The sequence below is a fragment of the Tachyglossus aculeatus genome, chromosome 23 (genome assembly GCF_015852505.1).
Source record: "Tachyglossus aculeatus isolate mTacAcu1 chromosome 23, mTacAcu1.pri, whole genome shotgun sequence".
NCBI classification, from domain to species: Eukaryota; Metazoa; Chordata; class Mammalia; order Monotremata; family Tachyglossidae; genus Tachyglossus; species Tachyglossus aculeatus.
In genome coordinates this window covers 35,303,347-35,317,191 of record NC_052088.1, presented here as the reverse complement: position 1 = coordinate 35,317,191, position 13,845 = coordinate 35,303,347, and positions in this window count along the sequence as shown.

Genomic DNA, 13,845 nt, shown 5'->3' with positions numbered 1-13,845 from the left:
CGCTTGGGAAGTACAAGTTAGCCACATATAGAGACGGTCCCTACCCAACAAGTGATCAGGTTGTTCATTCATTCATTTAATCGTATTTATTGAGCACTTACGCTGTGCAGAGCACTGTACTAAGCGTGGGGAAGTACAAATTGGCAGCATATGGAGACGGTCCCTACCCAACAACGGGCTCACATGTGCTAATAATGATGACATTTATTAAGCGTTTACTATGTGCCAAACACCGTTCTAAGCGCTGGGAAGTTTTACATTCATTCATTCATTCACTGAGTCATATTTATTGAGAGCTTACTGTGTGCAGAGCACTGTACTAAGCGCTTCCGAAGTGCAAGTTGGCAACGTATAGAGACGGACCCTACCCAACAACAGGCCCACATGTGCTAATAATGATGACATTTATTAAGCGCTTACTATGTGCCAAGCACTGTTCTAAGCGCTGGGGAAGTTACCATTCATTCATTCATACATTCACTGAGTCATATTTATTGAGCGCTTACTGTGTGCAGAGCACTGTACTAAGCGCTTGGGAAGTACAAGTTGGCAACATATAGAGACGGTCCCTACCCAACAACGGGCTCACATGTGCTAATAATGATGGCATTTAGTAAGCGCTTACTATGTGTAAAGCACTGTTCTAAGCGCTGGGGAGGTTACATTCATTAATTCATTCATTCAATCGTATTTATTGATGCTTACTTTGTGCAGAGCACTGTACTAAGCGCTTGGGAAGTACAAGTTAGCCTCATGTAGAGACAGTCCCTACCCAACAAGTGATCAGGTTGTTCATTCATTCACTCAATCGTATTTATTGAGCGCCTACGGTGTGCAGAGCACTGTACTAAGCGCTTAGGAAGTACAAGTTGGCAACATATAGAGACGGTCCCTAACCAACAACGGGCTCACATCTGTTAATAATGATGGCATTTAGTAAGCGCGTAGTATGTGCCAAGCACTGTTCTAAGCGCTGGGGAGGTTACCATTCATTAATTTATTCATTCAATCATATTTATTGAGCGCTCACTGTGTGCAGAGCACTGTACTATGCGCTTGGGAAGTACAAGTTAGCCTCATATAGGGAGGGTCCCTACCCAACAAGTGCTGTCTCTATATGTTGCCAATTTGTACTTCCCAAGCGCTTAGTACAGTGCTCTGCACATAGTAAGCGCTCAATAAATACGATTGATGATGATGATCGGGTTGTTCATTCATTCATTGAATCGTATTTATTGAGCGCCTACGGTGTGCAGAGCACTGTACTAAGCGCTTGGGAAGTACAAGTTGGCAACATATAGAGACGGTCCCTACCCAACAGCGGGCTTACAATCTAGAAAGGGGAGACAGACAACAAAATAATAATAATGGTGTTTGTTAAACACTTACTATGTGCAAAGCACTGTTCTAAGAGCTGGGGGGATACAAGGTGATCAGGTTGTCCCACGTGGGGCTCACAATCTTAATCCCCATTTTACAGATGAGGGAACTGAGGCACAGAGAAGTTGAGCTACTTGCCCAAATAATAATAATAATAATGGCATTTATTAAGCACTTACTATGTACAAAGCACTGTTCTAAGCGCTGGGGAGGTTACAAAGTGATCAGGTGGTCCCACGGTGGGGGCTCACAGGCGTCATCCCCATTTTACAGATGAGGTAACTGAGGCCCAGAGACGTGAAGTGACTTGCCCAAAGTCACACAGCTGACAATTGGCGGAGTCGGGATTTGAACCCATGACCTCGGACTCCAAAGCCCGGGCTCTTTCCACTGAGCCACGCTGCTGGGCGCCAAGCGCTGTTCTAAGCGCTCGTAAAGCACCAAACACTATAGGTTCATTCATTTAATCGTATTTGTTGACATAATAAGAATTACAGTCAATAATCATTGGTTCATTCATTTAATCCTATTTACTGACATAATAAGAATTACAGATAGTAGTAATTGGTTCATCATTCATTTAATCAAATGTACTGACATAATAAGACTGACAGTCAATAATAATTGGTTCATTCATTCATTTAATCGTATTTATTAACATAATAAGAATTACAGTTAATAATGATTGGTTCATCCATTCATTTAATCATATTTATTCACATAAGAATTACAGTCAATAATGACTGGTTCATCCATTCATTTAATCGTATTTATTGACATCATAATAAGAATTACAGTCAATAATAATTGGTTCATTTATTAATTTAATCATATTTATTGACATAATAAGAATTACAGTTAATAATGATAGGTTCATCCATACATTTAATCATATTTATTGACATTATAAGAATTACACTCAATAATGATCGGTTCATCCATTCATTTAATCGTATTTCTTGACATAATAAGAATTACAGTTAATAATGATTGGTTCATTCATATAATAATCATGACGGTGTTTGTTCAGCGCTCACTATGGGCCAACCGCTGTGCTAAGTGCTGGGGTACATATAATAATCATGATGGTATTTGTTCAGCGCTCACTATAATAATAATAATAATAATAATGGCATTTATTAAGCGCTTACTATGTGCAAAGCACTGTTCTAAGCACTGGGGAGGTTACAAGGTGATCAGCTTGTCCCACGGGCGGCTCCCAGTCTTCATCCCCATTTTCCAGATGAGGGAACTGAGGCCCAGAGAAGTGAAGTGACCTGCCCAAAGTCACACAGCTGCCGGTTGGAGGAGCCGGGATTTGAACCCATGACCTCTGACTCCAAAGTCCGGGCTGTTTCGGCTGAGCCACGCTGCTTCTCCCACTATATGGGCCAACCATTGTGCTAAGCGCTGGGGTACATATAATAATCATGATGGTGTTTGTTCAGCGTTCACTATGGGCCAACCGCTGTGCTAAGCGCTGGGGTACATTTAATAATCATGATGGTGTTTGGTCATTCATTCATTCATTCAGTCATTCAATCATATTTATTGAACGCTTACTGTGTGCAGAGCATCGTACTAAGTGCTTGGGAAGTACAATTCGACAACAGATAGAGACAGTCCCTATCCAGTAACAGGCTCACAGTCTAGAAGGGGGAAACAAATGACAAAAAAAAACCAAATAGACAGGCATCACCACCTGTATATATGTATATATGTTCGTACGTATTTATTACTCTATTTTATTTGTACATATTTACTCTGTTTTGTTTTGTTAATATGTTTTGTTTTGTTGTCTGTCTCCCCCTTCTAGACTGTGAGCCCGCTGTTGGGTAGGGACCGTCTCTATATGTTGCCAAATTGTACTTCCCAAGCGCTTAGTACAGTGCACTGCACACAGTAAGCGCTCAATAAATACGATTGAATGAATGAATTAATTAATTAATTACTAGCATCAAAACATTAAGTGCTTAGTACAGTACTCTGCACACAGTGAGCGCTCAATAAATATGATTGAATGAATGAATCGATGACTGAATCAAACATAGCTAAATAGAATTATAGATACACAATAGAATGTATAGAATTATAGATATATTTTTTCAGCACTATGTGCCAAGCACTGTTCTAAGTGCTGGGGGAGAAACAACATAATCAGATTGTCCCATTTGGCACTCACAGACTTAATCCCCATTTTACAGATGAGGGAACTGAGGCACAGAGAAGTTGAATGACTTGCCCAAGGTCACACAGCTGACAAGCGTTGGAGCTGGGATTAGAACATATGACCTCTGATAATAATAATAATAATAATAATAATAGTAATGGCATTTATTAACCGCTTACTATGTGCAAAGCACTGTTCTAAGCTCTGGGGAGGTTACAAGGTGATCAGATTGTCCCACAGGGGGCTCACAGTCTTAATCCCCATTTTACAGATGAGGTAACTGAGGCCCAGAGAAGGGAAGTGACTTGCCCAAAGTCGCACAGCTGACAGTTGGCAGAGCCGGGATTTGAACCCACGACCTCTGACTCCAAAGCCCGGGTTCTTTCCACTGAGCCAAGCTGATGCAAGTTATACATCACGGCACCCCGCTACATCCCTACCTGCAATCTTTATTGCCCTCAAGCAAAACCTACTCACTGTGCCTCGTTCTCTCCACCTGCCAACCTCTTGCTCTCATCCTCCCTCTTGCCTGAAATTCCCTCTCCCTTAATAACCAACAGACTACTGCCCACCCCCTCTTCAAAGCCAATTTGTATTTCCCAAGCGCTTAGTACAGTGCTCTGCACATAGTAAGTGCTCAATAAATACGATTGAATGAATGAAGGTCCTCCTGAGATCCCATCATCTCAAGACCTTCCCTATTGAATCTCAAATCTCCCCCAACTACCACATCAGCCCAGCTCTGTCACTTCATACTATTTCTATTTTTTATGGTATTTAATAATAATATTAATAATAATAATGGCATTTATTAAGCACTTACCATGTGCAAAGCACTGTTCTAAGCACTGGGGAGGTTACACGGTGATCAGCTTGTCCCAAGGGGGCTCACAGTCTTAAACTCCGTTTTACAGATGTGGTAACTGAGGCCCAGAGAAGTGAAGTGACTTGCTCAAAGTCCCACAGCTGACAAGTGGGGGAGCCGGGATTTGAACCCATGACCTCTGACTCCAAAGCCCGTGCTCTTTCCATTGAGCCACGCCGCTTCTTTATTTGTTAAGTGCTTACTCTGTGCCAAACACTGTACTATGTGCTAAGGTCGATACAAGCTAATCAGGTTGGACACAGTCCCTGTCCCATATGGGACTCACAGTTTTAATCTCTAATTTACAGAGGAGATAAATGAGTCACAGAGAAGTGAAGTGACTTACGCAAAGTCACACACAGACTGAAAGCTCACCTCCTCCAGGAGGTCTTCCCAGAGAAAGCCCCCCTTTTCCTCTGCTCCCCCTCCTCAACTCGTTCCCTTTCCTCTAACCCCCCTCCCTGCCCCACAGCACTTGCGTATGTACGTACATATTTATAATTATAATTCTGTGTGTTTTTTATTAATGATGTATATATATATATATATATATATATATAAATAATTCTATTTATTTATTTCAGGGAAGCAAGATGGTATAATGGATGGAGCATTGGCCTGGGATTCAGAAGGTCCTGGGTTCTAATCCAAGCTCCGACAGCTGTCTGCAGTGTGACCTTGGGCAAGTCACTCATTCTCTGTGCTTCAGTTACCTCACCTGGAAAATGGGGATTAAGACTGTGAGCCCCCCATGGGAAAGGAACTATATCCAGCTCGATTCGTCTGTATCCTCCCCAGCACTTAGTACAGTGCCTGGCATATAGTGAGTGCTTAACAAATGCCAGAATTATTATTACTTGTTTACTTGTTTTGATATCTGTCTCCCCCCTTCTAGACTGGAAGCCCGTTGTGGGCAGGGATTGTCTCTCTTTGTTGCTGAATTGTACTTCCCAAGCGCTTAGAACAGGTGCTCTGCACACAGTAAGCGCTCAATAAATACGATTGATTGAATGAATGAATGAATGAATGAATGAACAGGCAGGTGGCGGAGCCGGGATTAGAACCCAGGTCCTCTGACTCCCAGCTCTGTACTTTTCCACTAGGCCACACTGTGAAAACTTAAGCAGCTAAGTTTCCAAACTCCCCGTTAGCACTTAAGTCCCTCTTCATACCCTCTACTAATCAAGAAATAATAATAATAATAATAATTTTGGTATTTGTTAAGCGCTTACTATATGCAAAGCACTGTTCTAAGCGCTGGGGAGGATGCAAAGTGATCATGTTGCCCCATGTGGGGCTCACAGTCTTAATCCCCATTTTACAGATGAGGTAACTGAGGCACAGAGAAGTGAAGTGACTTGCCCAAAGTGACACAGCTGACAAGCAGTGGAGCTGGGATATCTATTAAGCGCTTACGCACTTTTTAATGCTATTTGCTAAGCACTTCTTATGTGCCAGGCACTGTATTGAGCACTGAGGTATAACCAAGATAATCAAGTTGGACGCAGTCCAATGTCCCACGTGGGGCTCACAGTCTTCATCCCCATTTTACAGATGAGGTAACCGAGGCACAGAGAATAATAATAATAATGTTGGTATTTGTTAAGCGCTTACTAATGTGCCAAGCACTGTTCTAAGCCCTGGGGGGATACAAGGTAATCAAGGTCGTCCCACGTGGGGCTCACAGTCCTCATCCCCATTTTACAGATGAGGGAACCGAGGCACAGAGAAGTTAAGTGACTTCCCCGAAGTCACACAGCAGATGAGTTGAGGAGCCGGGATTAGAACCCAGGGCTTTCTAACTTCCAGATCTGTGCTGTATCCACTAGGCCACTCTGCCTCTTGTGGGCATGACACGGTTCTGGTTGCTTCCTGGATGTAGAACGCTAAATTGGATGTTTGTGAACATCCTCAAAAACGAATCGCTGCCCTCAAGGAGTTTACAATCCAATGGAATAAGCAGGCAATCAATCAATCAACGGAATTTATTGAGCGCTTACTATGTGCAGAGCACTGGTCTAAGTGCTTGGGAGAGGACAGTACAATAGAATTGGTGGAGGAGCATAGCCTAATGGCAAGAGAATGCGCTTGGGAGTCAGAGGGCATGGGTTCAAATCCTCGTTTCGCCACTTGTCTGCTGTGTGACCTTGGGCAAATCACTTCACTTCTCTGTGCCTCAGTTACCTCTTCTGTAAAATGGGGATTGAGATTGTGAGCTCCATGTGATACAATCTGATTACCTTGTATTTACCCAAGAGCTTAACAAATACCATCATTATTATTATCATAGTAAGCACTTACATTTTTTCAGCGCTTAGAACAGTGCTTGGCACTTAGTAAGTGCTTAGCAAATACTGTCATTATTATTATTATTATTACACACGATCCATACCCTCAAGGAGCTTGTAGACATATGTGCATTTGGATTTTCAAAGATGCTCGAATTGTCTGGTGTCAATTTATCCCTTGGACCCAGGTTTTCCATACAATGAAAGAAAACAAATGAAAAAAGAACACTGTTATCATGCCCGTCCCATGAAATCACCAGAGCTATGCAGCAAATCCAGTATCATATATGGGATGCAATTCTTTATATTTCAATAACAATAATAATTGTGATATTTCTGAAGTATTTATGTGCAAAGCACTGTACTGAGCAGGTAGAGGGAATGCAATTAGATGAGAAACTGCCTCTGCCTCAAATGGGGCTCACAGTCTAAGAGGAAGAATAGGTATTTAATCCCCATTTTGCTAATGAGGGAGCTGAGGCATGGAGAAGTGAAGTGACTTGCCCAAGTCACACCATGAGCAAGTGGTGGAGCAGGATCCGAACCCAGGTCCCCTGATGCCCAGGACTGTATTCTTTCCACGAGGCCCCTCTAGTTTGATTTTGCATTCACTGTTCTTTCAAATGAGAAACTGGAATTTAAACTGTAATCACCTTTAAACATGAATTTGATATCCACATCACCCAAATAGCCCAGCAACAGAGATTTAGGGAGCAGGAGAGAGAACATCTCCCTATAAGGAGAAGGGATCTTTTTCATGATTAAATTCCGACTGCATTTTTTTTATTGAAGCATAAAAATAAATCAGATATGGACAGAAAATATGATTATGGCATTTCAGGGTGATGCCATTTTATTCATTTATACTATTGGCACAACTTTTCTTCCTATAATTTCTGCATTCCTTTTTGTTTGGTCCATATTTTCCCTTCTTTCACATAAGCGCCTAGTACAGTGTTCTGCACATAATAAGCACTCAATAAATATCACTGAATGATAAGTACCTTTCTAGGAAATCCATAAAACACATGGAAATAAACAAGTTACAGTTTGTGGTTATTTTACGGTTTTCCCTGCTCAGTTTCAGAATTCATTTCTATTTAATTTTTTTTCTATTAAAACGTAAAATGTAGAAAGAAAATAAATACCTAGCAAAAATTTCTGAGCGACTAAACAAAATAAGGATGATGTCTCCACTCAGTAAAATTGCGACATCAATATGCCACGATTGAAGGCATTTGTCAATGCCACTTTCCGGAGATGTTAACTTTAATAAATTGCACTAAGTAAACAAAAAAGATCCTACTTCCTTGCAAATATTCTTACTACATCATAGTAAAATAAAGCCAAGCAATAAATACAAAAAGTTGAGAAAAGACAGATTAATCTGTTGGAGTTTTTTCTAAACAGAAATGTTTTGAAATTTTTCCATGCAATCCGATCTTTCTTTTTTTAAAATTTCCCGAAGGTTGCCCCTAGGTAAGATTCCACACATGTTGAAGTTTGCCAGAAGCAATTTACCTTTCTCTCATTTCCCTACCCCTCCCTGCCATTTATTCCTTGGGAGATTTGGAGCTCATGATTTCTCAATCCGTATTTTATTTCTACTGTCTCCCCCTCTAAAACTGTAAGCTCATCGTGGGCAGGGAATGTACTACCAACTCTATAATACTACACTCTCCCAAGCGCTTTAGTACAGTGCTCTGCACACAGTAAACACTCAATAAATGCAATTATTTGATTAATTTTCTGGGTTTTTCTTCCCCTGCTGCTTCCCCATGAATCCTCTTTCCCAGATAAAATTCCTGGTGGAAATACCAGTCTAGCATTCGGAGGAGAGTCTGGTATTACGTTTCTCCCGTTAATCTACTCGAAACTCAGAGCTACAGGGTTTCTGTAACAGGGCAAACAGACACCTCTCTTGCTGTTGAAATGGTCATTAACTCACAAGACTTTTAAAAGACTCTTGGGTTCAAAGGGCTTTTAAGTATCCTTGGTGGAGTCTGATATTGTTGAAAAAGAGAGACAGGCGCTAGCCGTTAGGCATATTTATCCTGTAGTTACGGGGAAGTTTATGTCTTTTCTCCTCTTAGGTGACACACTCAACTCATCACAAAAATGGAAAGTAGTAGAAAAAAATCTAGAATACCTGTTTTCCAGAGAGTTCTGGCACTCAAATCTGCTTTATAGGTATTCACATTCTTCATAATATTCGAAAGCATTTCCACAGAAGGTTGTCATTCTAGGCAACATAAAACTTCTATCGTGGCCCCGATCACCCTAACGACATAGAAAAGCTATAGCCCAATAGAAAATGTCAAGTCCGATGAATGGCAATTTAATTTTATAAACCATCTTCAGCAATTATTTATTAAACACCTCCAGTTGGGATAAAATGGTTTCATTGTGTTGGATCGGATTTTCGACCCCTTTTGTCTTTTAAAATGGTCACTTGTTTATTCTTAGTTTTTGGAAAATAGGTAAAAATCCCCTTTTCTGTAGCTCCTTCCAACCACTCAGAGTTTTCCTTTAGAACGTGAAAATTCTGTGTCGATTTTGGCGGACGCTTCACTTAATCTCTTCTAACCTAATGGAACTTGGCTAGAAACAGCTCCTAATTTTCGGCAGAGGATTGAAAAGAGAGATTGTCTTAATGGTTGAGAAGGCAAAATTGGCTCTCCAGGAAGACTTTTCAGGGGTCCTACCGAAATCCCTAAGCTGCTCCTAAAATCAGCAGCCATCCACACATCCTACTTTTAACAATTGGGAGCAGGGAAGGATAGAGCTATCCCAAGCAAGTGAATGGCTTAGCATATTAATGGCCCTTTGACATCATTAGCCATTAAGCCACAAGACTCTGTGTCATTCTGAAGAATGGGCTCCTCAACCGCAACAGGAAGCCTTGCTGAGGTAAAAGTGACATTAATTCCCTATCAGAGAAAACTAAGGGTCCCATCATACTTGAGAAGCATTATCTCTGCTCATAAAAAATATCCTGGCCTTACCTGATAGCCACTTTTTATATTAATATTTTGAATTGAGAAGATATTGCCTCAAAATTTGGGGATACTGTTTTTTTGGTCAACAGCGAGGAATATATATATATTCATATATTTACTGTCCCATAACAAACACCACATTGTTTTTACAAGAAAAGTTCATTTCTCTAGCCTCTACCTGAGAAAATCCTTTGTCAGCTTTGTGAGGTTGGGACCACGAGCAAAGCCAAAAGGAAATCAGAATAATTTTGAGATTGCCAAGATGTGTATAAGGGACAGTTTTTACCCTTCTAGAACCAGTAGGAGAAGAAAGGGACAATAAGAAATTCAGACAAAGCAGAAAAATGAGCTCTAGATTTCAGTTTTTGTTGTTGGATTTTTGTAGCGTGGGTTTCTCATCGTTTAACGGATGTCATATGAATTGTATGTCTCTTTAAGAGTTCTTAGGCGAGACACTAAATTAGAAAAGTACATGAACAGCATGATTAAATAATTCCAATGAAGTTTGTTGAAGTCAATGGCAATGTAAAAGAACACCTACATTTCTCAGACAAAAATTTGAAGGTTTTTAACTTGGAGATGAACTCATCAAACCTATCCAGAAAGTTTATAATTGATCCATCTGTCTGAAATAGACTTTAATTACAAGAAGTTTTCCGCTCATTACCTTTTCTCTTTCTGTCTCTTTGGAACTTTGAAATTCTGTTTGGGAATTCATTGAGTTGCAATGTTACATAATCATTGTCTCCTCTCCGTGGTTTGGGGCCTGGGAATCAGACGGACCTGGGTTCAAATCCCGGCTCTACCACTTGTCTGCTGTGTGATCTTGGGCAAATCACTGCACTTCTTTGTGACCCAGTTCCTTGATCTATAAAATGGGGATTAAGACTGTGAGCCCATGTGGGACAGGGACTGTGTCCAACCTGATTTGCTTGTATCATCATCATCAATCGTATTTATTGAGCGCTTACTATGTGCAGAGCACTGTACTAAGCGCTTGGGAAGTACAAATTGGCAACATATAGAGACAGTCCCTACCCAACAGTGGGCTCACAGTCTAAAAGTCTAAAAGTCTAAAAAGTCTAAAAGTCACAGTCACAGTCACAGTTAGTCACAGTCTAAAAGTCTTTGTATCTATCCCAACGCTTAGTGCAATGCCTAGCACCAAGTAAGTGTTTAACAAACATCACAATTGTTATTTATTATTATTTCTCTCATAAATCCTGCACTAGCCAATTATCTTTTTTTTCAGTCATTTTTCAAATGAGAAAATATTCATTTCAGGGAGATTATCTCTTGTTCCTTGAAGTAGTGAGAAACAAAGTCCAAATCAGGAAGACTTCATCAAAGGGGCTCGTAATCCGTATTGTGTCTGTGTGTCTTTCCCATCAGTTCAGAGACTGTGATAAACATCTCTTGGAAAAGACCACTCTCGTTTTTGAGCCTAAAACTGCAGGAAACAGAGCCCTCTAATACACTGGTTTTCTTCCCCACAGCTGTTTGTCTGGTAAAATATTACTTTAGTTTTCTTTCCTCTTGGCATTTCCCCTCTTAGCTACTAACACCTCAACCAATGCCTTTGTTCATATTAATGTCTGTCTCCCCACTCTAGGATGAAAGCTTGTTACGGGCTTATCTGCTCATTCCGTTGTACTTTCCCAAGTGCTTCGTACAGTGCTCTGCACATAGTAAGCATTCGATAAATATGATTGAATGAGTGATTGATTGATTGATTGATTGACAGAGGTCTTTCCTGACCCTCATTCTCTGTTCCATGCAATGTGCTTTCTGTACGGAGGAAATGGAACTTAACACACAAACATTTAAGATCAAATATTGTGGGGACACATATTTCAGTGGTGACAGGAACTAAGAATAGTTATTTACAGTGTGTTAACAACCCCTACTTGTCTGGATGCAGAACTATTCCTTTTGAATTCTTGAATAACAGCTTTGTAACAGTGACATGGAATGGGTACTTTTCTCATCCTTTGGCAAGAGAATGCAACAGTTCACATTTGGCCATAAAAATTCATTTTTGAATTGGAGCTCTTTTCTGCACAAATCTTCTCTCTAGATATCTATCTGGTTTCTGTTTGACTACCATGAACCTGTAGTTTTATCATTTCCTGTTGCTTTATCTTGCAGTATATTTACTGCAGGTGGAAAATGTTCTCAGTCCTTTTTCCCTCCTTTTCCTAGAGTGAAGATAAAAGGTATCATAGAAAAGTAGATTTCAGAGTAAGCAAATGCTATAGGAAGAGTACCGTATAAATTTCTTGGGTTGAGAGAGTTGTTTTTTGCTGTGAGAGAAGATCTTTTTAAAAGATTATAAAGACCTCTGATAATAGAGAACAAATCTTGTTTCCTTTAAGGAATTTCAGATCATGTGGGTAATTCATATATCAGTCCTTCTTTGTAAAACAATCCTAGATTTCAGTGGTGTAAGACATATTCATTCATTTCATCCATTCTCTCGTATTTATTGAGAACTTACCGTGCGCAGAACACTGTACTAAGTGCTTGGGAGAGTGCAATATGACAATAAGCAGACATATGTAAAAGCTAATAAGACAAACCCACCCCCACCAACCACCCAAAATGCTTTCATTTTGAAATGGAATACTGTGAGAAATTTACCTTGAATTACTTCAGTTTTCTTTGAAGGAGGCTGAAAGAGGTATTTAGGCCTTGATTCTTACTTCGCACATTTTAATTGCCATTTAATTACTATTTTGATTTTTCTAATTTCAAACTGAAGTGGTTTTGCAAAGGGTGAATTTTAAAATTAAAGTTACATAATTCGGCAAATGGAGGAAAAATCCTCATCCTGGAATTTGCCGTATTGCTCTGGGCCTCTCATTTTTTGGAGCGATCTTTTTCCAGGTGTCTGGGGTTCTTGAAATAATCACAGGAACATAGCCCAGATGGGTGACATTCTTTACAGACAGACAACTGTTCTCCCCAGCTTCAAAGGCTTACAGCTGGCACATCTCCTCCAAGAAGCCTTCCTGGATTAATCCCTCATTTCCTGTTCTCCCACTCTCTCCTGCATCACCCTGACTCACTTCAATTATTCAATCCCTCTCCCCACCCCACAGTAGTTACTTCCATTAGAGAAGCAGCCAGAGTGGCTCAGTGGAAAGAGCACGGGCTTTGGAGGCAGAGGTCAAAGGTTCAAATCCCACCTCCGCCACTTGTCAGCTGTGTGGCTTTGGGCAAGTCACTTCACTTCTCTGTGCCTCAGTTGCCTCATCTGGAAAATGAGGATTAAGATTGTGAGCCCTCCCAGTGGGACAACCTGATCACCTTGTAAGCTCCCCAGCACTTAGGACAGTGCTTTGCACATAGAAAACGCTTAATAATAAATGCCATTACTATATCTGTAATTTTACTGATTTATATTGATATCTGTCTCCCCCCCCCGCCCCAAACTGGAAACTCACTGTGGGCAGGGGATGTGTCTGTTACTGTGTTATATCATTCTCTCCCCAGCGCTAAGTACAGTGCTCTGCACACAGTAAGTGCTCAATAAGTATGTTTGATTGACTGTACAAAATTCCACTCTCCAAAGCCACAGGAAAACTGCTGCAAGGAAAACGATGTAGCCGATGCTCAGATTTGACACTTTCTTGATAACCGTGTTTCTCTTACTGAACATTCAGAAATGAACCACAACTTTTTCTCCATGAAAACAGTCCTGAACTCTGTGTTTAAATCCTTCTGGCCATTTCCCAAGGACCCAGTCTTCAAATAATTCACCACAGAGGGAAGATTGGTTGCTAACTTTATAACCATTCATGTGTCACCTCATCAGATTTAGAAAACCTCCATCATAATTAGGACTTCTGCCTCCAGATTCCCCTTCTCTTGAAAGCCTATAACGTTTAAAGTGTTGGCTTTTCAGTGCAGAAAACCTGGTAAAAGAGGATGAATTCAATAGAATGCCTGACTGAATGGTATTTCAAGGCTATTGTGTTTCAGAGTCACACGTGAAGAGGTGATAACAGGGTATTCTGGTCTTTCTTAATGTCTCATCTACATATCAACCTCCTGGAACCAGGCTCCCAAATCAGGACTATAAGGATAGTTCTCAGAAATTAATATGTTTCTTTCCTTTAGCGAATTACAAGCCCTGAAATG